Source organism: Sitophilus oryzae, unplaced genomic scaffold (assembly GCF_002938485.1).
Source record: "Sitophilus oryzae breed Bouriz unplaced genomic scaffold, Soryzae_2.0 scaffold_1499_pilon_pilon, whole genome shotgun sequence".
Taxonomy (NCBI): Eukaryota; Metazoa; Arthropoda; class Insecta; order Coleoptera; family Curculionidae; genus Sitophilus; species Sitophilus oryzae.
Genome location: NW_022146168.1, coordinates 1,745,746 through 1,772,463, shown reverse-complemented (window position 1 = coordinate 1,772,463; position 26,718 = coordinate 1,745,746). Strand labels below are relative to the sequence as shown.

The 26,718-nt window shown below is 34.5% G+C and overlaps 1 protein-coding gene across 1 annotated transcript in view; it reads right to left on the bottom strand.

Annotated features, from left to right (window-relative positions):
- The window catches only part of LOC115877828, a 298,544-nt gene that overhangs the window by 129,993 nt on the left and 141,833 nt on the right, over window positions 1–26,718 (bottom strand). The window lies entirely within an intron of this gene.

The following is a 26,718-nucleotide window of genomic DNA, read 5'->3' as shown; positions in this document are numbered from 1 at the left end:
ACCATGACAGCGAAATAGGACGAGGGATCGCTGTTGGAAAAGCCCTGCTACGAGCGAAGAAAACTGTACCGGTGAGAGTAATGAACACGAATTATTATTCTGTATCCTTGAAGAAGGGAACCCTCTTAGGGTACTGTTGTTCGGTCTCCTCAGTCGTTCGAAGCGTGGAAGCCTCCAAAGTTTCGACTTCAAAAATTCCGGACAAAATGGTGAAGGAGTTAGTAAACGTTAAAGGATTATCTCCCGAAAATAGAAGAAAATTGAGAAACCTGATAATCAAGTATCAAGATGTGTTTGATAAAGGAGAAGCAGGACAGAGAGGTCGTACCAATTTAGTACAACACAAAATTGATACCGGAGATGCACGACCAATCAAACAAAATCCGAGAAGACTTCCGCTCGCCAAACGTGAAGAAGCTGATAAAATCCTTCGAGAAATGAAAGAAGAGGGTGTCATCGAACCATCTAACAGCCCGTGGACATCGCCGGTAGTACTAGTAAAGAAGAAAGACGGTACCACCAGGTTCTGTGTTGATTATCGGCAGCTCAATAATGTTACCAAGAAGGATAGTTATCCCCTGCCGAGGATAGACGATACTCTAGACACGCTGGCGGGGTCAACGATATTCTCTACGTTAGATCTGAAGAGTGGATATTGGCAAGTCGACATGGCGCCGAAAGACAGAGAGAAGACAGCGTTCTCGGTGGGCTCCGGACTGTGGCAATTTACCGTCATGCCTTTTGGATTGTGCAACGCGCCAGCTACCTTTGAGAGACTAATGGAGTCTGTGTTAAAGGGACTATCCTGGATACCTGTTTAGTGTACCTGGATGACATCATAGTGGTTGGGAAATCCTTTGACGATCATCTGAAGAATTTGGAAGAAGTTTTCAAGCGACTAGGGAGCTCTGGTTTGAAACTTAGCCCCAAGAAATGTCATCTGTGTCAAGAAAGGTACACTACTTGGGCCATGTAGTCTCCTCCCAAGGAGTTGCGGTAGATCCACAGAAGACCAAGACAGTGGAAGAGTGGCCGATACCTAAAGATAAACATGAACTACGAAGCTTTTGGGACTATGCACATACTATCGCCGCTATGTACAGGGTTTTGCCACCATCGCAAAACCATTGACCAGACTTACCGAAGGCGAGAGGCGTTTCTCTTGGGACTCAGATTCTGACGAGGCATTCCGAAAATTGAAGAAGGCCCTGACTAGTGCGCCCATACTTAGCTACCCTCTGGGCAACGGAAACTTTATATTGGATACTGACGCTAGCAATGTTGCGTTAGGCGCTGTTCTGTCTCAGATCCAGGATGGTCAAGAAAAAGTCATTGGTTATTTTAGTAAGACCTTGTCAAAACCGGAAAGGAACTACTGTGTAACCAGACGAGAATTACTAGCAGTAGTTAAAGCAGTGGAACACTTCTACAAGTATCTCTATGGAAGAAAGTTCTTGTTAAGAACAGACCATGCTGCTTTGAAATGGCTGTTGCAGATTAAGAATCCTGAAGGGCAGGTAGCTAGATGGATTGAACGATTACAAGAATTTGACTTCGACACAGAACATCGAGCTGGGGCAATCCATCGAAATGCCGACGCACTTTCCAGAAGACCTTGCGCTAAGGACTGTAAGCATTGTTCCCGAGCAGAAGAGAAAGAAGTGAAACTCCTAAGAACAACTGTGGTTAATGATGCCTGGCAACCCGAAGATCTTGCAAATGACCAAACCAGTGACCCAGAATTAGGTTTAGTAATTAACTGGAAAAACGCAGGCCAAAGACCAACGTGGGAAGAAGTTTGCAGATATTCGCCGAACGTAAAGTCGTACTGGGCTCAGTGGAATTCCTTGGTAATAGATAACGGACTACTTCGCCGTGTGATCGAGAGACCGGAGGGACAAGAAGAGAGAAGGCAGATCGTCATTCCAAAGAAGAGGGTCCCAGAAGTCTTGGAGGAAGTTCACAATGGAACCAGCGGTGGACATGTTGGTGTTACCAAGACACTTGGCAAGCTGCGTGAACGGTTCTACTGGGTGAACTGCAAAGAAGATGTGAGGGCATGGTGTAAGAAATGTGACATTTGCGCAGCCATTAATGGGCCACAAAAGCGTGGTAAAGCCCCTATGCGTCAGTACAATGTTGGCAGTCCCTTCGAACGAATAGCGATCGACGTGGCTGGTCCTTTCCCGGAGACGAACGATGGCAACAAATACATTGTGGTAGTAATGGATTACTTCAGCAAATGGGTCGAGGCCTACGCGTTGCCAAATCAAGAAGCGTCCACGATTGCTGATGCCCTTGTTAAAGAATGGATCTGCAGGTTTGGTGTTCCCATGGAGCTTCATTCAGATCAGGGAAGAAACTTTGAGTCCAATCTGTTCCAAGGCGTCTGTGAAGTCCTGAACATCCGCAAGACCAGGACGACTGCTCTACATCCACAATCCGATGGGATGGTTGAACGCATGAACAGAACTATCAACCGTTATCTGGCCAAAGTAGTCTCTGACCACCAAAGAGACTGGGACAAATTTCTTCACCTGTTCCTGTTGGCCTACCGTTCATCCGTCCAAGAATCTACAGGGCAAACTCCAGCCAGCATCGTTATGGGACGGGAAGTGCGCCTACCCTGTGATCTGAAATTTGGTTGCCGACCGGGAGAAGAAGTCGCCGGAGAAGATTATGTCCACACACTACGTCAAAGGATGGACGACATTCATCAGAGAGTCCGCCTAAATATTCAAAGTGCTAGTGACCGAATGAAGGAACACTACGACATTCAAGCTGAGCATGGAGGATACCAACCAGGGAAGTTGGTGTGGCTATATAACCCGCAGAGACGTCGTGGGTTATCTCCGAAGCTACAATCCTCGTGGGAAGGGCCATACGAAGTCATGGATAGAATTAATGACGTCGTATACCGTATCAGAAAATTGCCAAAAGGAAAACCGAGGGTAGTCCATTTCAACCGTTTGAGCCCCTACCAAGGCGAAATAGAAGATCGTGCTGGGACCGTGAGAACCTGCAGCTTTGATCCCCCTGATTCGGAGATGTCCTTTGACGATTTCATGGCCCGATACAACAGCAGTGAGAAGGCTCGCTATGGTGTAACCAAAGAAGATCAACGAGACCTCTTTTCCGTGCCTCCTGATTATTCGCTCGCTCATTGTGTGGCTCGAGATTTGCGGATGTCCAGAGGAATCGCTGCGACGTTCAATGAGAAGTTTGGGCGTGTCGGAGAACTACGCCGACAGGATCCAGAGGTTGGAAGCGTCTTGAGGCTAACCGACAATGCACATGGTCAAGCAAGGCACATCTTCTACCTGGTCACCAAGGAATGGTCCCCGAGTAAGCCGACTTATCTCAATCTATGGAAGACCCTGATTGAACTGAGAGAAGCCCTGCTAAACAACAACATTGCACGATTAGCCATTCCGAAGCTGGCGTGTGGACTCGATGGTTTGAGTTGGCGTACAATCCGGAACATGATTGAAGTCTTGTTCAGATTTACGGGAATCGAGATCCTCGTTTGCTGCTACAACCCAAAGCTGAGATCGGGAGAGAAAACTGTAGACTGCTATTTCTACCAGACTTCGCAATGTACCAGGGGCCAGCTTTGCAAATACCTTCATTCACCGTATAATCTCGGGACGAGCATGTGCCTAAGAAGGGGGCAGTGTTGCGAGCCGGTGTGGACTCGACCTAACCTCACAATATGGCCCGCCCTCGGATGACCTTAACATCGCATAGACACCGCAATGATTCATTCGTTCGAGAAGAATCGAGACCCACTAGAATGGACTAGTACATACGAGAACATTCGAAAACCTTCTCTATGCGCCTAACGATCTATGGACTATTCTAGATTTCTTTTTGCTGTAGGTATAAAAGCCGGCGGCAGTGGCCTAGAGAGGGCAGTTATAAATATACCAGTGCAGTTGACGCGCTAAAATTCAAAATAAATTCTTAGTTATAAATCGTTTGTAAATAGTTCTATAAGTCTTTTATCGTTATTGTTTTTGTTAATTAGTGTTAAATAAATAGTGTTTAAATAAATTGTGACTTTCTATCCACACGGAACCGACGAAAAACGTAACAATATGTTTAGTTAACAGTAGATAAATATAATGAGGAAACATTTACTCTACATTTAATAACATTCTTTGTCACAATAACCAAAACTTACAAACCAAAGTAACATCAATGCATCTCAAACGGTAGTCTCAAAGCTATTACCTAACACCTATTATCTCTGTTCGTTGTCTAATTTCCCGCTCCCTAGTTTGCAAATAATATTTTAAAAATCTATAATTTTTTATGTATACAAAGTGTCTTAAAACCAAAGATATTTAAGCTTATTTAAAAGTATCTTTAATAAAAATATCTTTGCTTAAAACTAAATGTATAGAATTTAAAGAAATATGTTTTAATAAATATTTACGATACAAGTGAGTTAACTAACATAATGATGCTTATGATACGCGTGTGAAAGTTGCACAACGAGTGCGTAGCACGAGTTGTGTAACTCCACAAGTATTTTAATGGAGTTAACTCGCGTGTATTGTACAATATTTTATCTACGTCTAACTATATAAAAGATACAATGAATTTTAAATATTATTATACTTAACTATACAGGGTGCTAGAAATTTGAGGTACGAGCATTGGTATCTCAGTAACTGTAATAGATACGAACATGGTTAAATTGGGGCAAAGTTGCCACTTTGGGATGTTCACCAAAATACCATCAAAAAAGTTAGTTCAAGGATTGCTGAGTTTTTTGGAAAAAAACGGATTTTTTTGAAAATCAATTTTATTTTTTCCTGTCGTTACTTTTTAGAAAATCAAAAAACTACTTACACATTTTGATAGCCACTTTATTAGGGCTATCTGAGATTGAGACTATTTTTAGATTTTCAATTTTTTTAGAAGTCACCAAGATGCAATTAAAAACGTTTTAAAAATTTCAAGGATTGATGAGTTTTTTGGAAAAACGGATTTTTTTGAAAATCAATTTTATTTTTTCCTGTCGTTATTTTTAAGAAAATCAAAAAACTAATTGCACATTCTCATAACCATTTTATAGGGGTTATCTGATAGTATTTTTAGATTTTCAAATTAGCTGATAATTTGTGAGATACAGAGGCCAACTTAATTTTTTTAAATACGGACCTGCATTTTTTATTTCAGGTTTTGAAAGAACTTCGTCTCCTGAGTACAATAATATGCCACACTTAATATTTTTTTTGTTTTGGACATTTGAAAACATTTTTATTTTAAACTAATTTCAAATCCGGCTCTGTTTTTTTAAATATTTAGTCTATTCATCGTTACAATATTAATAAGCTTTGAAACTTAACAATGACGTGTGGTAAAACATTCAATATGAAAAATCAAATGCAATAAAATAATAAAAAATAATATACAAATGAATACATTACTTCACGTCATTTGCAAAAGTGAAATCAATACATCTCAACATTTGCAATAAAGAGTACAAAATGCTTTCGGAAGTATAAGAAGAAAGTTCAAAGAGCTATAAATAAAATTGAACGAAAAATAAATTTGTGCAATAGGGAGGGTGGTAACCCTTTCGAACATGTAGAGCATTAGAAACTACTTTGTAGAAGTTGATTTATTTATAATAACTACGATGAATATTACGCATATTATTAGATTGCACACTGAGATTTCAAATTCACCATAAAAAAGTTAAAAATAATATCTTTAAATTGCTGACCTGGATATAATTTATCTGAATCTTCCAATTGGCTCGATTTTCCTTATTCAATGTTAATTAGCGCTGATCAATATTGTTGCGATAAATATAATTAGAGTAAATAATTAAAAAACCCATCCGTCGACTTCAAATTATTTTAAGAAATAATTAAATAGTTTTGTTGTTGTTAAGGTACCCAAAACAAAAAAATAATGTATAAAGTTTGGCATATCATTGTACTCAGGAGACCGAGTTCTATCAAAACTGGAAATAAAAATTGCAGGTCCGTATTTAAAAAAAATAAGTTGGCCTCTGTATCTCAGAAATTATCATCAGCTAATATGAATATCTAAAAATACTATCAGATAGCCCTAATAAAGTGGCTATGATAATGCGCAGTTAGTTTTTTGATTTTCTTAAAAGTAACGACAAGAAAAAATGAAACTCATTTTTAAAAAAAATCCGATTTTTCCAAAAAACACAGCAATCCTTGACATTCTTAAAACTTTTTTGATGGCATCTTGTTGAACATCACAAAGCGCAACTTTGCCCCAATTTAACCATGTTCGTATCTATTACGGTTACCGAGATACCAATGCTCGTACCTCGAATTTGTAGCACCCTGTATAACTATCCTAAAAATCAATTACCTTAATACCTTTGTTTAAATAATGGCAATGTCAATATGACAGTAAATAATATTCATGTCACTAGTTTAAAAAAAATTGCGCCGGGAGGCACGTATATGAATATTACGCATAGTATAAATATAGTCCATACTAAAATATGTTAATATCTCGAAAACTGCGACTTTGACTGATTTTGATGTTATTACAAATTTTGTTGGAAATATTATTCCTAATCTTAATTTGAAAACCGCGTTTCGCTAGCTATTGTAATTTTGGAGTTACGATTTTTTAAAATTTTTAACCCCCTCCCATACCCCCTTACCAACCCTCCTAAACATTCTACATTCTACATTCTACAACCCCCTCCCGTACCCCCTTACCAACCTCCCACCCCCATCAAAAACTAATAACCAGATTCTCGGGTGCCACAGTATTTTTGTGCCAAATTTGGTTAAAATCGGTTCAGCGGTTTTTGAGTTATCGTGTTACAGACGGACAAACGGACAGACGGACGGACGGACAGACGGACAGACGGACAGACGGACAGACGGACAGACGGACAGACGGACAGACGGACAGACGGACAGACGGACAGACGGACAGACAGACACCATGAAAATATTTTATATTTAGGTCATTTATGACCCAAATAACTCATTTTGAGTGAAATTAAAAAAACTTTTTTTTAGCCGATCCTAATAGGCTACCATACCTATTGGTGTGGTCGGCTAAAAATGAGCGATTCGGAAAATATTCCCTCTGACATTGAAGAAGGGGCATTCAGAGATTTTTGGATTGCTTCCAGCAAGATCGAAACAGAAATATGAATATAGTACAGCTGGTTCCAATAAAATTGACTACGATTTAAAACATATTTTTATTATTTCGGGCAGTATATTCTATGATACCTGTCCCCCATTTCTCCACTCATGTCATGCTGACGTTCTGAAAAATTTATTTACCACTTTGTCAAAAGCAAAGTTGTTTTAGACAATGTCACAATAACTTTAACATGTCAAAATATTTGACACATAAATATACACTGCTCAAATATTCGAAAAGAATGTGTAAAGAGTCGTATTCATTTTTTTTGGAACCAGCTGTACATACTCTAAGCACCGTCTCTAAGTATGAAAAATGGTGCACCGAAAAAAAAGTACACAACTATGGAAATGAAAAGGTACTCATAACATATTTTTCCAATTTATCCGCTACTTATAAGCCTTTTTCTCTTTGGGCTTTCTATTCAATGATACGTACTATGATATCTCTGAAAATGAATATATGTATATGCTTCATCAGACATTTACTTGAAAGATTGTTCAAACTGTATCATTAACATTTATAATAAATAAGTTTTCATGTTTTTATATGTAATTATTATCAATAGAACAGTTTATTTGTATTTAGTAGGTATTTAGTGCAAAATAAATGTTTTACAAAATATTTTTTTCTCTTTGGTAGTCATCTAAACAGGGAGTGCGGTAATGAAAGTGCGTGAGTTAAGAATCTCTTAACTCACTCAAAATGCGTGAGTTAAGAGCTTCTTAACTCACTGACAGAGATAAAATACTTTACCTAAATAAACTTTGTTGAAAGTGGCCTTAATTTATAAAAAATAAAAATAGTAAATATAAGCTTTATATTATTTCCTGGGAAATCTGTAATAAAATAATAATCCTTATTATTAATTAAAATATTCTATCAAATTGATACTGATATCAGATTTTTATGATGGTATCGGTATGTTCCGATCGAAGTCCATAACAGTTCCAGGCAACATTAACAATATAAAAATTTATTATTCTAGGAAATCTCTGCCAATAAATGGCAAGTCGTAAAGCAATTTATTAGATATAATACTACCCTGTTTACAGTTCAGTTAGTTTAACTGCAACAGCGTGGGCAATAAATGTTTATGTAAAACTTCTATTTATTACAGGAAAAGAAAAAAAAGTTTTTTTTCAAACGTTACAAAAGTATTAATTTTTGCGTCATAATTGACAACAAATATACAAAAGTCATTTTAACGCCTAGGCATAAAAGTAAAACACTTTTTTGTCATACGCTCCCAAAAACAGCTATTTTACGGACTCATTTCAGTCCGTAAAATGTTTCTTTTTCGGCCTAGGCCGTAAAGGTCGTCATGGCAACCTTTATGGACTAAAATGTCTAAATTCGTTATTTGGTTGTTTTATTTTGTCATTCGAAATTTGTCACAAAATCACATAAAATTATACATATATTTATAATTAAATTATTAAATACTAACAATATCAAAAGCTAAGTTATTTGTTTAAAGTAAGTACCTAGGTACTTACTTTTCGTGGAAATAATTTAGCAATACATCTTCATTTACAACGAATACGCCATTTTTGTCTTTCCATTCATTAAAAACATCATATTCTTTCTGGTAAATGGCACGAGACTTCACAGGAAGTAAATCCAACACGATTTCTTTGGCCTTATTAGCAATATGTTCGGGATTTTGGAACATTTTAAAATTGTTGATGAATTTGTGTGATTTTGTGACAAATTTCGAATGACATGTCAAAATGCGATGAAATAAACAAACTCGTTACTAAGATATGAATTTATAAGCCAACTTTTTCAAACATTATAATTTCAAATATGGAAAATTTGCAAATATGCGTTCTAAAAAACTGTAAAAAGCGTATGACAAAAAATAGTGTATGTAACACGTACCTAAATTATGTTTTTTAGGACTCATCTACTATTTCGGACTCGGCTAACGCCTCGTCCGCAAACAGTAATGATTCGTCCTAAAAAACATCATTTTAGGTACTAGTTACATAAATAGCTATTACGCCCTTAGAATTAAAAATACGAACATATAATATTATTAAAGGCATAAAGTGTCAAATTCAACGAACGTAACCATAGTTTCCCGATATATAATTACATACAAGGTATGACTTTTAAATATTTTTATATTATTTGGAACGTTGGAAATTGTTTAAAAAATTATTTGTGGCGTTTGAAAAAATATGTTCTATTCGGTGTAAAAATGACTTTTTGTGGCTCACCTGTATGTCTGTATACTATCAAACCTACAGCCTCGCCGCAATAAGTGTCATTTTTACTCCTAATAAAACAATATACTATTATTAGCCGACCATACCAATAGGTATGGTACGCTATTAAGATCGGCAAAAAAAAGTTTTTTTAATTTCACTCAAAATGAGTTATTTGGATCATAAATGACCTAAATACAAAATATTTTCATAGTGTCTGTCTGTCTGTCTGTCCATCTGTCCGTCTGCCGTCTGTCACACGATAACTCAAAAACCGCTGAACCGATTTTAACCAAATTTGGCACAAAAATACTGTGGCACCCGAGAATCTGGCCATTAGTTTTTGGTGGGGGTGGGGGGTTGGTAATGGGGTACGGGAGGGGGTTAAACATTTTAAAAAATTGTAACTCCAAAATTACAGTAGCTAGAGAAACGCGGTTTTCAAATTAAGATTAGGAATAATATTTGTAACCAAATTTGTAATAACATCAAAATCAATCAAAGTCGCAGTTTTCGAGATATTAACATATTTTAGTATGGGCGGCTATACGTACCTCCCGGCGCCAATTTTTTTTATTATATTGGAATAATTTGGTTGTACAGGGTGGTCCAAACTGCATTCCGGAAACTTCGGTAGCATATACTACAGATAAAAGTAAGTAAAAAAAATTGTATAAATGTATATCCTAAAATGCTTACTTTTGGAGATACAAGGTGTAGAAGTTTCATGTTTATTTCGATTTTTTCCAAATAATTTCTGAAGTAACGTCAATATTTAGATGAAAATTGGTGTCTGGGAGTTTTTCGACATGAGAAATTTGATTTTAGTGTTAATATTTCTTCTATTCGTAGGGGACGCCACCTACATGTATTTTAACTGTTTTGAAGAGTAACTTTTCGTCTGTACTTGTATAAAACTACTGAGTAAAAAAATATATATTTCCATGACTTTTTACGTAAAAAATGTCTCTTGGTAAAAATCGCTACGAGCAACTGTTCAAGCAAACTTTTCTGCGAATAAATGATGACGAAACAGTTGTTCCTTTTGAACTTTTGACACAAAAACATTTCAAATTTACGATTTCAGTCTAATAATTATTTAGTCAATATGTTTAATTTATTTATGTTAATAATAACAGGTATTGATAATTTCGATTCCAAATATCTCAAGAACCATCACCCGTAGAGATTTTTACTTAGAACCTTTTTTTACGTAAAAAAACATCGTATAAAAATGTATATTTTTTTACTCAGTAGTTTCATACAGGTACGGACGAAAAGTTATTACTCTTCAAACCAGTTAAAAATATATAGGTGACGCACTCTACAAGTAGTCATATTGACATCAAAATCAAATTTCAATGTCAAAAAACTCCCAGACACCAATTTTCATCCAAATATTGACGTTACATCATAAATTATTTGGAAAAAATAGAAATAAAAATGAAACTTCTACACCCTGTATCTCCGAAACTAAGCATTTTAGGACATACATTTTTATACGAACTTTTTTACTTATTTCTATCTGAAGAATATGCTGCCGAAGTTTCCGGAATACAGTTCGGACCACCCTGTATATTTGATCATAAAAAATATTAATTACTTTACTTCTATTAAAAAAATTATATGGTATACCATAGCATCGAAAAAAAAAACGGCTAGCGACAAAGCTAGCGACAGTATGGTATGAAAGAGTTTCGCATTGGCACAAGCTTAAACAGATTTTTTCAATGACTAAAGAATCCAAGGGCAAATAACTTTCCGAGAGCCAATTGTGCCGATGTGAGCAAACAGTGCCGTGGCACATATTTTTCTTAACCTAGCTATTTGAAGAGATATTTATATTTTCTGATAAAATTTTTAAGTACGCCTATGGTCTATCATACTAATTAATTACGAAAAAAACGTATTAAAATGTTAACAAAAGGTACAAAACTAGTATCGACGTATAGCACATATCAAGTACATATAGATGTTAATTGAAATTGAAGAATAATTATCGGAATTCAAAAAGAAAACGCTAAAAAGTTGGAGTGAACTGTTTATTTACCTATGAAACATAACTCCTGGCTTTTTTTATCGCTGCTGCTTTTACACTTGAAAGCTGAACAACTAATCACCATTGTAATAAAGTTTTTACAAAGTTCGCTATACACCAACTATTAAAAATCGCTAAAATTGTCGCTGGTGACCAAATGATGACTCGTTGTTTGCCATCAAAAGAATGGCCTCTAAGGTCACAAATTCTGCTGCAGCCCGTATATGGGCGTTACATGTCCTTATATTCTTTAGTCATTGGATTTTTTATTATATTTTTGTATACTCTTGATTTATATTTTATATCAATTCAATCAATATTTTATATCAATTATCAATCAAAAAAGCGGTAGTAATGGCCTTTTATGTCCCTTAAGTGTTGTTAAGGAGGTGAGTTTTGTTGATGTAAATAATAACTGTTTATATATTTATAATTTTTTCTTTGTTTCCTAAAATATTTTGATTAAAAGAAAATATGTAAATGTGGGTAATGCTGTGCCGGTCAGGCTTAATCACGACTAAAAGTTTATTTGGTATAAACTGTATCTATGACGAACAATGAAAAAAATTGTTGCATGTTGAATCCGCCTCGCACTTGTCCGCTTTTTTATACATTGGTGCACGATGGCGATAAACGTAGTCGAGAAACAGTCCGTAATGTACGATAATGCAACAAGACTGCAACATCGCATAATACAATCAGCAGCAGTTTTACCTGCAGGGTGAAACGCTGCCAACTTCAGGCCGGAAGTAACGTGGTTATTTCGGCCGGATGACAGTTCTCCGAGTCGGAAAATCGCGGAAAAGTTGAAATTTATTTTAGAATGTCGCTCCCTGGCTATGCCGAAAGTAAATAAAACACGCCCTAACGAGATAGCGCAGCTAGACACTGATACTGCTTGATGCAAATTTTCTGCAGCGTGTAGAAAAGTTGCTGACTTTATGTAGCGTATAATCGTAGATAAATATCATTAAGGGGAACGGGAAATTAAATTTTTAAAACGACTTTGGGATAGTTTAGTTAAAATAGAATAATGTTGGAAGTTGGAAACATTGTTGTTAACAACAGAAAATTGCATGATAGATAAACATGCTATGCTAACGGTTAGCGTAGGGTTTCCAATTTTCCGAGATCGGGATTCCAGGATTGACTATTAGAATGAGGAATTTAATCTAAAGAAATATAGATATACTTAAGAGTCCATTTCACTAGTCCGAAAAAGTAGCAAAATAAGCGTTCGGCATTTAACGTTTTATGTAAAACTGGCTAGGTATTTTTACACAAATGAAGAAGGAAATTAAAGATAAAGGATTATACTATATCCGTATTGTAGCATATTTTTAGTCAACTTGTTTATTTTTAAGATTTTGATGGTTAAACATCAACAAAATATTTCTTATGTTTGGACCAAATTTTCTCGAAAATAAAGACATAATTTAAAATTCCGTTACAATACGGAAATAGATTGAAGTTTTGTGATTACAGTGATATACATATAATTTATATGGTTTTGTAACAAATTGCTCGTTATTTTATAGCAAATGCTGAAGCTTTGCAAACCTTAATCAAAGCACGTGTGTTTGGACCTTTAGGTGTGTCTTAACACGACAGGATCAGGCTAAGCCTTAGGCAGATTTCTGAAATGTAATATATATTTCCTTCGGCCACACACCCGCTTTACCCGACCCCTGAGAGCGAGCCGAACAGCAGACTTGTTAAACTACACGTAGTAATTAATAAACTACGTTTACTACATGTCACAAGTAGTTTTTAAATATCGAGTTGTAAATGTGTAGTTTATGTAACTAATGTAGTTTTTTAAAATAACAGTGAAAACATAACCTAAAAACTTTGTTTGTTGATCAATTTAAGAAATAAAAAATCTATATTTTGTGAATTTGTTCCTTATTATGTGATATTTCATATCATCATATGTTCAATTCATACTTAGTAGTTAAAAATGATAATTTATAGTTTATTCTGTGTTTAATGTTACTTTGTATCTCATAGAAAATACACTTTTACTGAAAAAAAAAATTGTATTTTTTTTCTGATGTTTAACTTATATAAATATAATACCGTATAATCGAAAAAAAAACGGCGTCCAGTTGGCTTGGAAATGACGATCGATGATATATTTCCCATATAATTTTACATATAAAATGACAGCGATCTTCATTTCATTGTCATCGTTGACGCCGTTTTTATTCGATCATACGGTGAAACTTCATACTTCCATGATAAGAATTTGGCTTGATTTTTGTTTAAAATCTAAATTGTTTATGTTTTACCCTTGTTTATATATTATCAAGGGTTTTACTATATTTTTTTTGGTAGTTTTTAATGTAGTTTTTATGTAGTTTTTGAAGGTAGTTTTTAAAATTTTAAAACGTAGTTAATACAAAAAACTACGCGTAGTTTTTGGCGTAGTTTTTTGCTTCATAAACTACTTAGCAACCCTGCCGAACAGTACAGCGTAATATACTCTTAATAAAAATGCAGTTATATACAGGGTGAGTCTTAAATAGGTGCAAATATTTTCAGGGCTGGTAAATCTCGATAAAATAAACATATATAATCTGTGATTTAATATTCAGCCATCGTTCAACGTCACGTCATATATTGTCGAGCTTTCCCAATCACTTGCCAACCAGACGAAAGAGATTGGTGACGTCATTACAGCATTTCGTAAATTACTGTATATTCTTGTTAGTAATTGCCATCTTTATTTTCTTTTTACCGTTTTTCAAATAAGTCCAAAATAATCGAATTATTTTACTTAAAATTTCCAAAAAAAACATTTTTTTGCTTAAATTTTGAGAACCACTGGATCTTCTTTGGTGTTCTTTCTTGTAAATTTAATCTACTACCTATGTTGTCATATTATCAAGAAATTATATTTTTTAACTAAAAACTAAAAAAAAACTCAAGAATTTCTTTTCGCCAAAAAAAATAATTATTTGTGTTTCTGGGGTCGTATATATACTACCCCTAAAAATATTTGCACTTATTTAAGACTCACCCTGTCTATCAAAAAGAAAATGAGAAAAGAGCTTTATTAAAATAGACAAAGCAAAGTAACATTCATATTTAGTAAGTAAAAAATAAAATTCATGATGCAAAAAAAAACTTTTAGATATTGATGTTCTGCTTAGTATATATAAAAATAATGATCTGTGAAAGAAAAAAATATCTTTTCAAATAGAGGAAAATTAAAAACAAAATCGAATATTTTCCATATATTTACAAAGTATAATGCATTATTATGTAGGTATATAAAAATGAATTTAACAATAATTTAAATCTTCAAATATGTGATAGATGTTCGTAAAATAATTTATAAAGTTAATATCAGGTAAAAACCGGTTTAAATTATTATACAACTTTCTTTGTATTTATATAACTAATATAATTATATAGCGGGTAATTTATTTTAGACATATTTTATAACATAATATTTAAAGTTAACTACTAAAATTATATATTAAGTATGTTATAAAGTAAGTAACTTGTTGTACAGACATAAAAATAATTAAAATAGGATGCACGAATTCTTTTAAACTTTCATAAAACCGGTTATAAAAATCTTCTTCAAATAAAATAAGTTTTAGGGCGGAATTACTGAAAATGTTCTACAACAGAAATTTAAGCAATAAAAATCAATACGATAACAAAAATTGTGTGCGCACTATGTGTGCATATTTGAAGTGAAACTTCTTACTAACAGCTATTAAATTAAAGGATTTGAAGGACATGTTTGAAAAACTGTAGTTTGAAATGTTGAAAAAGTAACAAATTGAACATTAATAAATAATATGATTCGCTTTCACAAAATTTGTATTAAAATGACCGTCTGTCCGTCTGAGGACTCCATTCGGGTACCCCTATCCACTTGCCGAGTTTGGTTCCAATCGACCCATAATTAAGAAAAATCCTGATGATTTCGTCCATTTAGAGGCATCGAAACATTGAGGTCGTCATCCTGTAGCCCGTCCCCAATTATGCCGAAATCGACTCACATTATTCTTCAATATCAAATCTTTAGGGTACATACATAGTGAGGCATCTCGATGCAATGCTCGCCAGGATATCCTACGCGCATTTAAGGTATGCGCACACTGACCAGCTGCAGCGCCGCACTCGCCGCACGTATCGCACTTTTTTTTCTTGTCGCGCACACAGTAGTTTGCGATTCTGCGGTTGCATAGCATTAAAAAATATCGTTGAGGAACGATTAGCTATATACGTGTGGCAAAATTTCATTAGCAATAGGAGCTTTTCAATGCGATAAAAAAAGATGGTAAGGCTGCAAAATACACTGCAGTACAACAGAGACGGATAAAGTGTCTTTTCCCTACCATTGTATAGAGGAAGTGACACGACGAAAGAGCCTCTACGTGAGGGGGCGAGTCTTTAAGACGCTTGTATGGGGGCTACCGGCTACTAACAGAATAGAATCGAAAAAATAGAAAGACGAAGGACAGTGTTGCCATTCTGTTAAATCAAAATTATGTTGGCTTACCCTAAATCCCGAATCTTTTAATCCCATTATCTTGCCTCCTTAATGAAATATTAAATAAAGTACAAAACAATTTTAAGAATGTTTTCTCTAGGCACATAACAACTTCTTTCTAAAACAAAAAGTAACATGCAGAACTTTGAAATCATTTCTAAAATAGCAAGTGCAATTCTATGAAATGGCAATACTGTACGATCTTCCTTCCAGTCGCCCCGACACCGACCGGTCGGTCGGCGGCGGCGGTGACAAAGGAATTAGGCCGAAAAAACTTTATAAAGGAGTAGCCGAACAGGATTGCCGGGTTTGTTAGATTATAATTCCATACGAGAACAAAATTCTCGGTAGATCTTCAACAAAAATCAAAAGAAAATAAAATATAATATTTAAGTCTAAAATTAGCTTTCCTATGTGTCGTAATACTAGATCACTCAAATAAAATACAAATATAATAAATATAACAAGAATTAGAAATAGCTAGGTATATTATATTCAGTGCGAGATTCTGAATCATACGTTCTGCTCGCCTGGGGTAGTTTTGTTTTAAAGTTCGACATTTCGTGATTTAGAGGTTTGGCAATTTCAAGGCCACGCTTTTGATTGGAAAATTTTGAGGTTTGCATAGGAGAATGGGATGGGACAGTGATTTCCCCAGTATGGTCTTGGGAGATAAGCTAAGGCTCGCGTGGGCAGGGGCACGTCGCTGCGTGACATTAGGGAAGTGGCAGGTAATATTGGTTAAATACAGCACAAAACAGGGAGACACGGAAAAGGATAGGAGAGACCTATATCCAGGAGTGGATGACTCCGGTTTGAGGAAGAGGTATATTATTTAATATTAAAAGATATATATTAAATTAAACAATATTAATATATTATATTAATAAAAACTATAATAAGTAGGGATAGCGGTCACTTTTTACCTTTGTACAAATTTTGATCAGTAATATCTAAAATTAATTTCATTTCAGTGGGAAAGCTGTAGCAACTCTCAATTCTTTTTTCATATTAATATATTTTTTTGGCAGGAAAAGCACTAAAATATTTATCGTATTCAGTTTGTTTCTTAACTTAGATTTTGTTTTTTGTTTATATTTTTTTTGGGGAAAATATGGGTTCAACTTTAGTAGATGAATGAAACAAAATCTTTTCAAAAGATATCAACTTCTTCGGGCATATCGCCAATACCGCGCCTAATAAAGAGTAATAAGGATTTGTAGGAATATCTTTGTAACTCTGCAACTAGACGGAACGATGACCTATGATTACTAAATAAAATTTAATAAACAATAATAAAGTCAGATCATATAAAAAATAAATAAATATATATTATAATAATAAAGTATAAATAATAAAGTCAGATCATATAAAACATATCGTTAGATTTTTGTTTAAATCGGTAGATCGGTAGCTTACAGACGAAACCGGTAGACCTGGCAGCGCTGTGATGGACTGACGTGATGGCGTTTTGCGGAGGCGCAGGACGGGAAATAAAATAATGGCGATAAAGGGGAGGTGGATGGGTATCATGGGTGGTTGGGAGGCGGCGAAATTTCCAAAATTTGTTATCTTATTGGAGTTTGCCTAACTCGAAAGTCGTAGTGGAAGTGGAAACGGGGAATTTGTTGTCCATCTCTGTTTAAGCTTAGACTTTTTATAGGCGTTTCATTCCGATGCATGTAATTCCTATGCCTAGATATCCTATTACCGGACCTGTATAGTGCGCTAATTATAATTAACGAAAACAAAAAATCCAGAAACTGTCGTATATGGGTGAAAGAGTGGTTGTTGAAAAAGAAAATCCAGGTCGCATTCTTCATTCTTCACCTTACAGAAATTAATTAATTCTTCGTAAGCCTTATTTTTCAAAATTCTATTGGAATACTCCTTGCTCTTCACCATCCATAGGCACTTATTTTGTTTAAATATTTCGATAAAGGAAGAAACAAATTCTTCTGTCTGCCCAAATTGCCAATTCTGCGCCATTTCGGAACACACACAAGCGTTTTGTTGGCTTTCCGGCCTCTGACTCGACGTAAAAATCAAACAAGATCTCGGCGACGAGCGTCCTGAGACCCCGGGCGACTAGCTAGCGCGGCAGCAGACAAGCACACACACGCGTTTTCCTTGCGATTTTTGAGCGTTTTGGACGCTGGCGACATCGCTAGCTGCCAGAAAGCCATGAAAGTAGCTTGTGTGTAGGCCGCAGAACGCGCCGCACGCACCGCATTAAGGCCGGGACACACCTATCATGCACGTTTCCGATCCGGCTCCGATCATACAGTCGGACGACCGTACGAGAGGTTAGGTTTGGCTACGTTATTTTAACCAGCGTAGTTTACACCTTTCCGATACGTGATTCATCCCCGCTCCTACTCGACTCCGTACCTGCATCCGTTCGTGTTCCGATTGTCAGTCTATTCGTTGATGCCGGCTGTGGGACGAGTGTCGTTTTGAACTATTTTGTTTATTTTTATTTTTGCTGTGTTATTTTTAGTTTTTTACTAAAATAATAAAAAATGTCAACAATAATACCGGAGGAACTAATTGAAGAAGTGAGGAAATATCCAGTGCTGTATGACCAGACCAAAGAGCAGTACCGAAACTCCGACTACAAAGATATGAAATCTGCCTTTTTGGCTGTTCTCTATAAAAGCTTTCTCATTTTCCTCATCTTCTTCTTCCAAACAAAGTGCCACCATGGCTAAATCACTGTTGCTAAAATTATTAAACATTTTGCGCACACGACTTCATGCGATGATTGTTGAATCAAGACTGGCGATTGTATCCAGCCGAAGCCCGAAAGCGTGAAGGAGTGGGAAGCATGTATGACATGTGTGTACTCACCATTTCCAATCCCACAGCGATCCGCTTCTGGGGCAAAATCGGACCGGAGCCGGATTGGAAACGTGCATGATAGATGTGTCCCGGCCTTTATTCGCTCTTTTGTTTGTTTTTGCCCCTACTACACCCGTGTTTTCCAGTCGAATTTCTCATCAATCGCTTCCGGAGTCCTGTCTGCAGTGATAAGCGTGTTTTTTTTGGCTTTTTCTCGATAATGAATGACAACGAACAAGAAATAATTATGAGCTCCTTGCTAATAGAAGAAGAAGAAATCACGAGAAAGAATTGAGTTATGGGTTCACAATATTTGCAAAAATTTTACCTTTAGGAGGAGAATTCCACACATTATTTCCGTATTTAATTGGGGACGCACTAAAAATTTTTCAACATTTCAAAATGAGCCATGAAAAATTTGCGAAGTTTCTTAGCATATTGAATTTCATCTCCTCTTCGGCTAGTTCGATTCGGCTACCCGCGTAGACTGGCAGGAATTGCGTGTGATGTCAGCAGCACTAGCCGCACTGACCGAAAATCATCTACCCCACAATGCTGGCCGCATTTTCGTCGATGCGATTCGTGCGGCTCTGGCTAGTGTGCGCATCGTCATTGAAAGTAACACAAACAATATTTTTCTTTGATCGATGAGGCGCGTGCGGCTCTGGTCAGTGAGCGCGTACCTTTACTCGCCGTTTTAAAACTGCTTAAAACGTGCGTGTTAGATACATTGCGGCGAGCATCGCATCGAGATGCCCCGCTATGTTTGTACCCTTAGTGAAGATGTAAAACCCTGATGAATATGTAAACGAAACGTCGTATTCAACTTTGCAGGGTGGGACCGTGTGCACAGTTGATCACATAGCCTACCCACTAGGGTACTCCACAATCATTGAAGAATCGGAAAATTCCGGTACCGCAAGAACCGGAAATTCCCGGTTCTCTTAAAAGATCAAAGATCCGGGACTCGAAATTAATAATTTCTGGTTCTTTCGGGACTCGGTAATAATAATTAAAAACATATTTTTTGTTACATGCGAAAGGCTTTTGATACTTTCTAGCGGTCGAAATCAAATTCTTCTTAATAAGTAGTGATGCTATCTCTTACTGTTCGTACTTCTGAAGTTATTTTGAAGTTTCTGTAATGTTTTTAGCAATTATTGAAGTACGAACAATGTCATGTCATCTTCATATATAAATGTGTTATTTTATTATTTAGCATAATATTGCTGAATGTATTAGTTATATTTTTTTGTGTTATGTTTTTAGAGGCATCTTTAATTGAAAATGTTTTCTTTTAATTTTAGTTAAGTTGGTTTCGAGATTGGTTGATGTTATTTGATGTAATTTTTAAGCTACCTATGTGTTTTTTTTTCGCTTGTGTTCACTATTTGTGTTCATGTTTACTTTTTCATGACTTAATAATTTCATATTATTTTCATTTGAAACTCAAATTTTTTATCGGGTTTACTTTTGAGAACCATCCCTTGCTTACTAATTGACGAACTCCACAATCATTGAACGAAAATATTTTAGTACGGTTCCGGAAATTTTAATTAATAACTAATTAGGGTTCAGATCTTGTTGGCCATCACAAAACCTAACCTCGCTAACAATAATTAAACAATTATTTTTTTGTTACTTGAGAAAGTTCTTTGATACTTTCTAGTGGTCGAAATCAAACTCTTCTAAATAAGTAATGATGCTATTTTTTATTGTTCTTGCTTCTTTTCTGTTTTGAAGTTCCTATAATATTTGTTATGTTATGTTTTCATAGATATTTGCATTTTTAATTCAATATTTTAGGGCTTTTTCTCAAATTCAGTTAAGTTGGTTTAAGTTGTTTGATGTGTTGCTTTCAATTTTTACTCCCTGCGTGCGTAAGGAAGTTTCACTTCAAAAATAACATAACATAAGCGCCGAAAGTCCAACAAATCAGCAATATTTCAAATGTGTCAACTTAAAAACTCGTTGCTATCGCCTTTGCGTCTTCCACCCCTACATTTCTACCGTTATTTTCATCTAATTATTTTCTGGCGTGGAAAATGTTTGTCGTCTGCGAGCGGGAAATCTCCATTTTCGGTTCGGCTCGGCCTCTGAATACCAACGATTCGGAAACGAGGGTAAATAAAGATACTCTGCGAGAAAACTTGCTCGTTTAAGTGCTGGATGTTGCAATGCGGTTTATGATAAACAGGACATTACTTGTCGAAGCGGAACGTATTGATTTTATGTTCATCTTTGAATAAAAATAATAAGAAAGAGGTATAATGCTATATCCATTTATTCGTGCATGGTAGACGGAATCGACATCATAATATACCTATAGGGTGGGGATTCTTGACAGTTCTGTATGACTTTTCAACTGATTTGTCAGTTGATAGACTAATGTCACGTACTAGAGATAGATTAGACACTGATATAAAACAAATGTGTCGGTCATTTAGAGCCACCTGGTGATCCGGAAGAAACTAATGGAGAGTTTTGGCATAACATAATTTTAGCGTTCCGTTACTTATTAACGCTAACCTTTGAATAAGAAGACTAAGGAAGGAGCATAATGCTATCCATGTATTCATGCATGGTGGGCGGAAAAAGCTCACTAGGGTGGGGATCCTTGACAGTTCTGTTTGACGATTCATTTGACACATTTGAATTTGATTTGAAATTTTGTGGATTTGTCAGTCTTTACGAAGCTTATTTTATGTTATTTATTATTTATTCTACTACTGATAGTTGTATAAAGGTACTAAATCTAGATGGAAATTGTGGCAGAACTTAAATTAACAGTGACATTTATCGCGATTTATCGAAAAAGACTCTAAAATAGTTGGTTGTGTACCGTGCGGTAGATCTCGGCAAAAATTGAGTGAAATAATGGAACAACTTTTCGCTAGTAAGTGACTATATAACATACATACGTGTAGTAAACCGATCATTTATGAAATTCACTTAAATTAACTAAATTATATATTTTCTTGCATTTTAGCTTTTATTTACTACTTTGATACATTAATTTGACTTACCTGCTTCAGTAGCGTATCGGATGTTTGTGTTAATAAATACTTATTATAACTTATCTATTTTTATTAGAATTATATATTTTTATAACAATTTTAATAATTACCAACATTTATTCACAACGTAAAATAAAATAACAAATTATTGAGTTTACCCCACGTCTACCCTGCATCATAGTTTTACATTTTTTAAATAAAATTAGAACGGCACTGATAAACCGGAATTTAAGTCGGCCATATTTGAGGCCCATCGCGGTGTACCTAAGATTTTTGATATGCTCCTTCCTTAGTCTTCTTATTCAAAGACGCTAACTAAAACGGTAACGTTATTCAAGCGCAAAATTATTCCTTGTAAAATATAAAATAATAAATATAGATTTTTTTACTGCCATTTTATGTTTTATTAGGTCATTAGAAGTGTAATATAATTAAAAAAAATTAATATACATACATACATTTTAAACACCAACAATAGAGCACATAGCCCCTATTTCTTGATTTAACAAATAAATTATAATATAGCAAAAATATTATAGACTACTAATTATAACTGTTACTAAAAATACTATACATTACCAACTATGTACTTACTTATTTATGATTAAACTATTTTTTTTATTGGGTTCATAAATTTATAATTTCTAAAATGTCAAAATGGCTTTAATAAAAAAGTTTTAGTATCTAACACGAAAATGATGATCGACTCTAAATATCAGAATGCACAAACTAACAAAAACACAAACTATAAACACAAATCACTGAAATCACCGAACTTTCCGACAAATCAGGAATATCTGAAATTTAAATAATGATTGAAAATTAACTTGACGGATCACCAACAATTTGTCAACTAGACAAAAACTAGACCATAGACACTAATCAACATATATAGAGACTCATCTTCATATATAAATTAGAAACCTGTACTTTAATGTCTTTTGCGCCGCCTGGCGATGCGGAAGAAACTAAATTTGGAGTTCTATAAAACTACCATTGAGTGTCTAGGGCATGGTCAGTTTTTACTGAGCTTATTTTATGTTATTTATTATTTATTCTACTACCAATAGTTGTTTAAACGTACTAGTAAATCTAGAAGGAAATTTTGTAGCAGAATTTAAATTAACAGTGACACTATTGCGATTTATAGAAAAAAAAAACTTTAAATAGTTGGTTGTGTAGCGTGCGGTAGATCTTGGCCAAAAATCGAGGGAAATAATGGAATAACTTTTCGCTAGTAAGTGACTATATAATATACATACCTGTAGTAAACCGATCATTTATGAAATTCACTGAAAATTAACTAATTAGTCATTTTTTCTTGCATTTCCGCTTTTATTTACTACTTGTCAAAAATAATTTAGATACGTCAATTTGACTAACGTGCTTCAGAAAGTTCAGTAGGGGATCAGATGCTTGTGTTACTAAATAATTATTATAACTTATCTATTTTTATTAAAAATATATATGGTTATAACAATTTTATTAAAAACTTAACGTTAAAATGATATGGTTTAGAGCCAGTCAATATCTCGGTCACTCTCAATTGTAGCAGAACCTTCAAAAAACAAGAAGAAGTAATGTTAAAATCAAGAACATCGTCCATTAATTTTAAATTAAAAATTAATATCATAAGTTCGAAATTTAGACTTGTACTAAGACTGGGTTATTATTTATACTAGTATTGTGACGACTTTTCTGTCGTTACCCAAATAGAATGAAAAAAAGAATCCGTTGCTCAGGGTTAGAGGAAAGCTGGGTTCGTAGGTAAGGCTTCTGACTCACAGTGACTTTCTAATGTTGTTAAAAAATAAAAAAATGATAATATGTAGGCTGCAGAGATTTTAATATTGATGTTAAGAATTCAAATAGGTATGGTCAAAAACAGTGAAAAGGGCGCCACTTACTTTGTTTATGAGAGTGGTAAAGTAAGAAACCAAAAAGAAAAAAATACGATATCACAACATAGCTGAAATAAAGTAATCAACAGCATTAAGGGTCTATTATGTTTATCAGGAATAAAAGTCAGAAATAACTATCCTACATTAAACATTTATTGAAAACGAACACAAGTATCATTAATTAGTCACAGTGATCCCAATAAAACCGCAAGTTATTTTAAATAGATTTGAATTTAGTAACTGTATTCTGTGAACTAAGTAAGCTACTTAATAAAAACAGGTGAAATTTATGTATGTCTCAATACGATGATGTTTCGAAACATGTCGTGTACAAAAACCTTTAAAATGAATACGTGTTAATAATTGTAGTATTGTTATAAAAATAATATTTAAATATTCCGCCTTTACCATATGTAAAATAATATATAGTACACCATCCGTTTCCGGTAGATGTATGCGCAGGCATAAGGTACTGATGGTACGATATTGTAAATTCATTCTTTCTCTGAGCGTTGAAATAAAAGTATCAAATTTCAAACTGTGTTTTACTCAGCCTCAGTAAAGTTGGAATCACGTGGTCCAAGACACCACAATAATTTTCATATAAAATATCATAGCTAAGTAAGAGTGTACTGTACGAATCAAATTATAACTTATAACGTTAAATAAAAAAATAATTTTGACTACAAAATGTGGGATAAATAGTGATAATTTACCAGGTTATTAAATCTGTTCTCTCAAAAATAGTAAAATAAAAGCGTACCTTGTGTATCAAACTTAAGACTTATCTGTATATAGTTTCTTATGATGTAAACAGGTAGGTAGGTATTCTCCAGACTAACAGAAGTGGATGCAGATGACTATGGCAGGAGAAGTCTTCGATATCAGCCAAAAGAAACGATTGTAATGTCAGGAACACTGTCTTAAGGTCTGCATAGGTCCATACAAAATGAAAGTGGGTGAAACATACAATAATTACTGCATTATTACTGCATACCATGTGGTCATACAAAATGAAAGTGGGTGAAACATACAATAATTACTGCATTATTACTGCATACCATGTGGTAATTACTGAGTACCATGTGGTAGTTACTGAGTACCATGTGGTAGTTACTGAGTACCATGTGGTAGTTACTCTATAAATAAAAAATAGTTCTCAGGACAGATACTCAATAAAAAAACAACTTACGGTCTGAAAATCAGCTTTACATAAATATATTCAAACCATATGCCGATCCAAACCAGTAATTAAATACTCAAATAAACGAAATAAAAAACGGAAATAACTGAAATAGAATTTAGTTAGATAGGGCTATATAAAATGGCGGATAAACTTACGGTGATCATTCCAAGAGGAAACTAAACAAATACGATCTATACTCTGAATTGCATACTTTACAAGGTTTTCGAATCTCCAAATTGGACACCCATGCAATAGAAATCGAAAAGTGGATTCAGAGTGCTTTTCACTGGAAAATTTGTCGGACGCCGACACACGCGTCTTCTTCAGATCCAAATTCCCAGAAAGAAAGACCTTCTTCTCCGTTTCAGAACCAAAGCCAAAAAACCCTTTTCACCACAGACAAAATGAGAGAGAAAAAAGTGATGTCATATGATTGAAATCATTAGAACGGAAAATCGCAATCCACAGCAAAGTGAGATTTGGACAAGTGAAATGCAATTAAGGAAGTTTGGCATATAGCGAATAGATGGCGCTAATAAACAAGACAAGTGAACTGTAATAAAAGAAGTTTGACATCTAGCGAATAGATGCGCTAATAAAAATTAAATATCGAGACAAGTGAGCTGTAACAAATGGAGTTTGGTATCTTTGGCATCTAGCAAATAGATGGCGCCAATACTAAGAAATTTAAATAAAAATAGATTTTTAAATTCAATTTTATTAAAGGAAATAAAAAATGCTACAGTATGCCCCGGATTGTCTTTACAAGAGGAAAAACTTTTTTATTATTGACATTTGGAGAAAAATGCATTTTTCATAAAAATGTTTGCCTAAAAAATAAATAAAAAAATATGAAATTATGGTGGAATTTAAGAAAAGTCCTAAAAATCAAAAGTAATCCTAAAAAAGGTAATCATAATAAGATGGTTATTATTAATTTTGATTAACGTCATAATTTTTGCTATTGTTACTTATATAATTTTTCGATAACTACTATTAACCTTTCCGTAGCATTAAACATCTTTGAATAAGAAGACTAAGGAAGGAGCATAATGCTATCCATGTATTCATGCATGGTGCGCGGAAAAGCCACCATAAAAGCTCTCTAGGGTGGGGATCCTTGACAGTTCTGTTTGACGTATGGAGTGTAGAGGTAAGGAGAAACAACTCCGTGCATTAAAAAATGGTCAAAAAAAGGGAAGAATTAGGATGGCGCTGCTGTAGCAAAAACCTAAAATTTAAGACATGCGCCGAACATTTTTAGAACAGCTGATTCAAAAGACATAAATATTTGACGTGAATCATATACGTGAAGCCGCGGGTTTCAAAAAAATACCAATTTATTTTCATGTCACATGAAATAAATTACAGATTTTTATTCAGCAGCAATAGACTAGGCTCTTTTTTTATTGCTCTCATAAGTTATTTCGCAAATGTCATTCAAGATGACGAAAACATTATTCTGATCATTTTAGCTTAAAATTAATGTTAATTATAATTAAGAAAAAAATTATTTAAAGTAATAATTGGTGATGGGTTTAAAATAAATATAATGCAGCTTTAAAATAACTTCATACCTACATTTATTTAGTATAAAAGTAAGTCAACATGTGGTTTTATTATCGATTATTCAGAAGCAATAGACTGAGCCTCTTTTTTATTTTTTCTCATAAGTTATTTCGTAAATCTCATTCAAGATGAAAAAAAGCTTTAGTTTAAAATTAATGTTAATTATAATTGGGAAAACTTTATTTAAAGTTTAATTGATGATATGGGATTTAAATAAATATAATGCAGGTCAAAAATAACGTAACACATTTTATTTAGTATAAAAATTAAGCC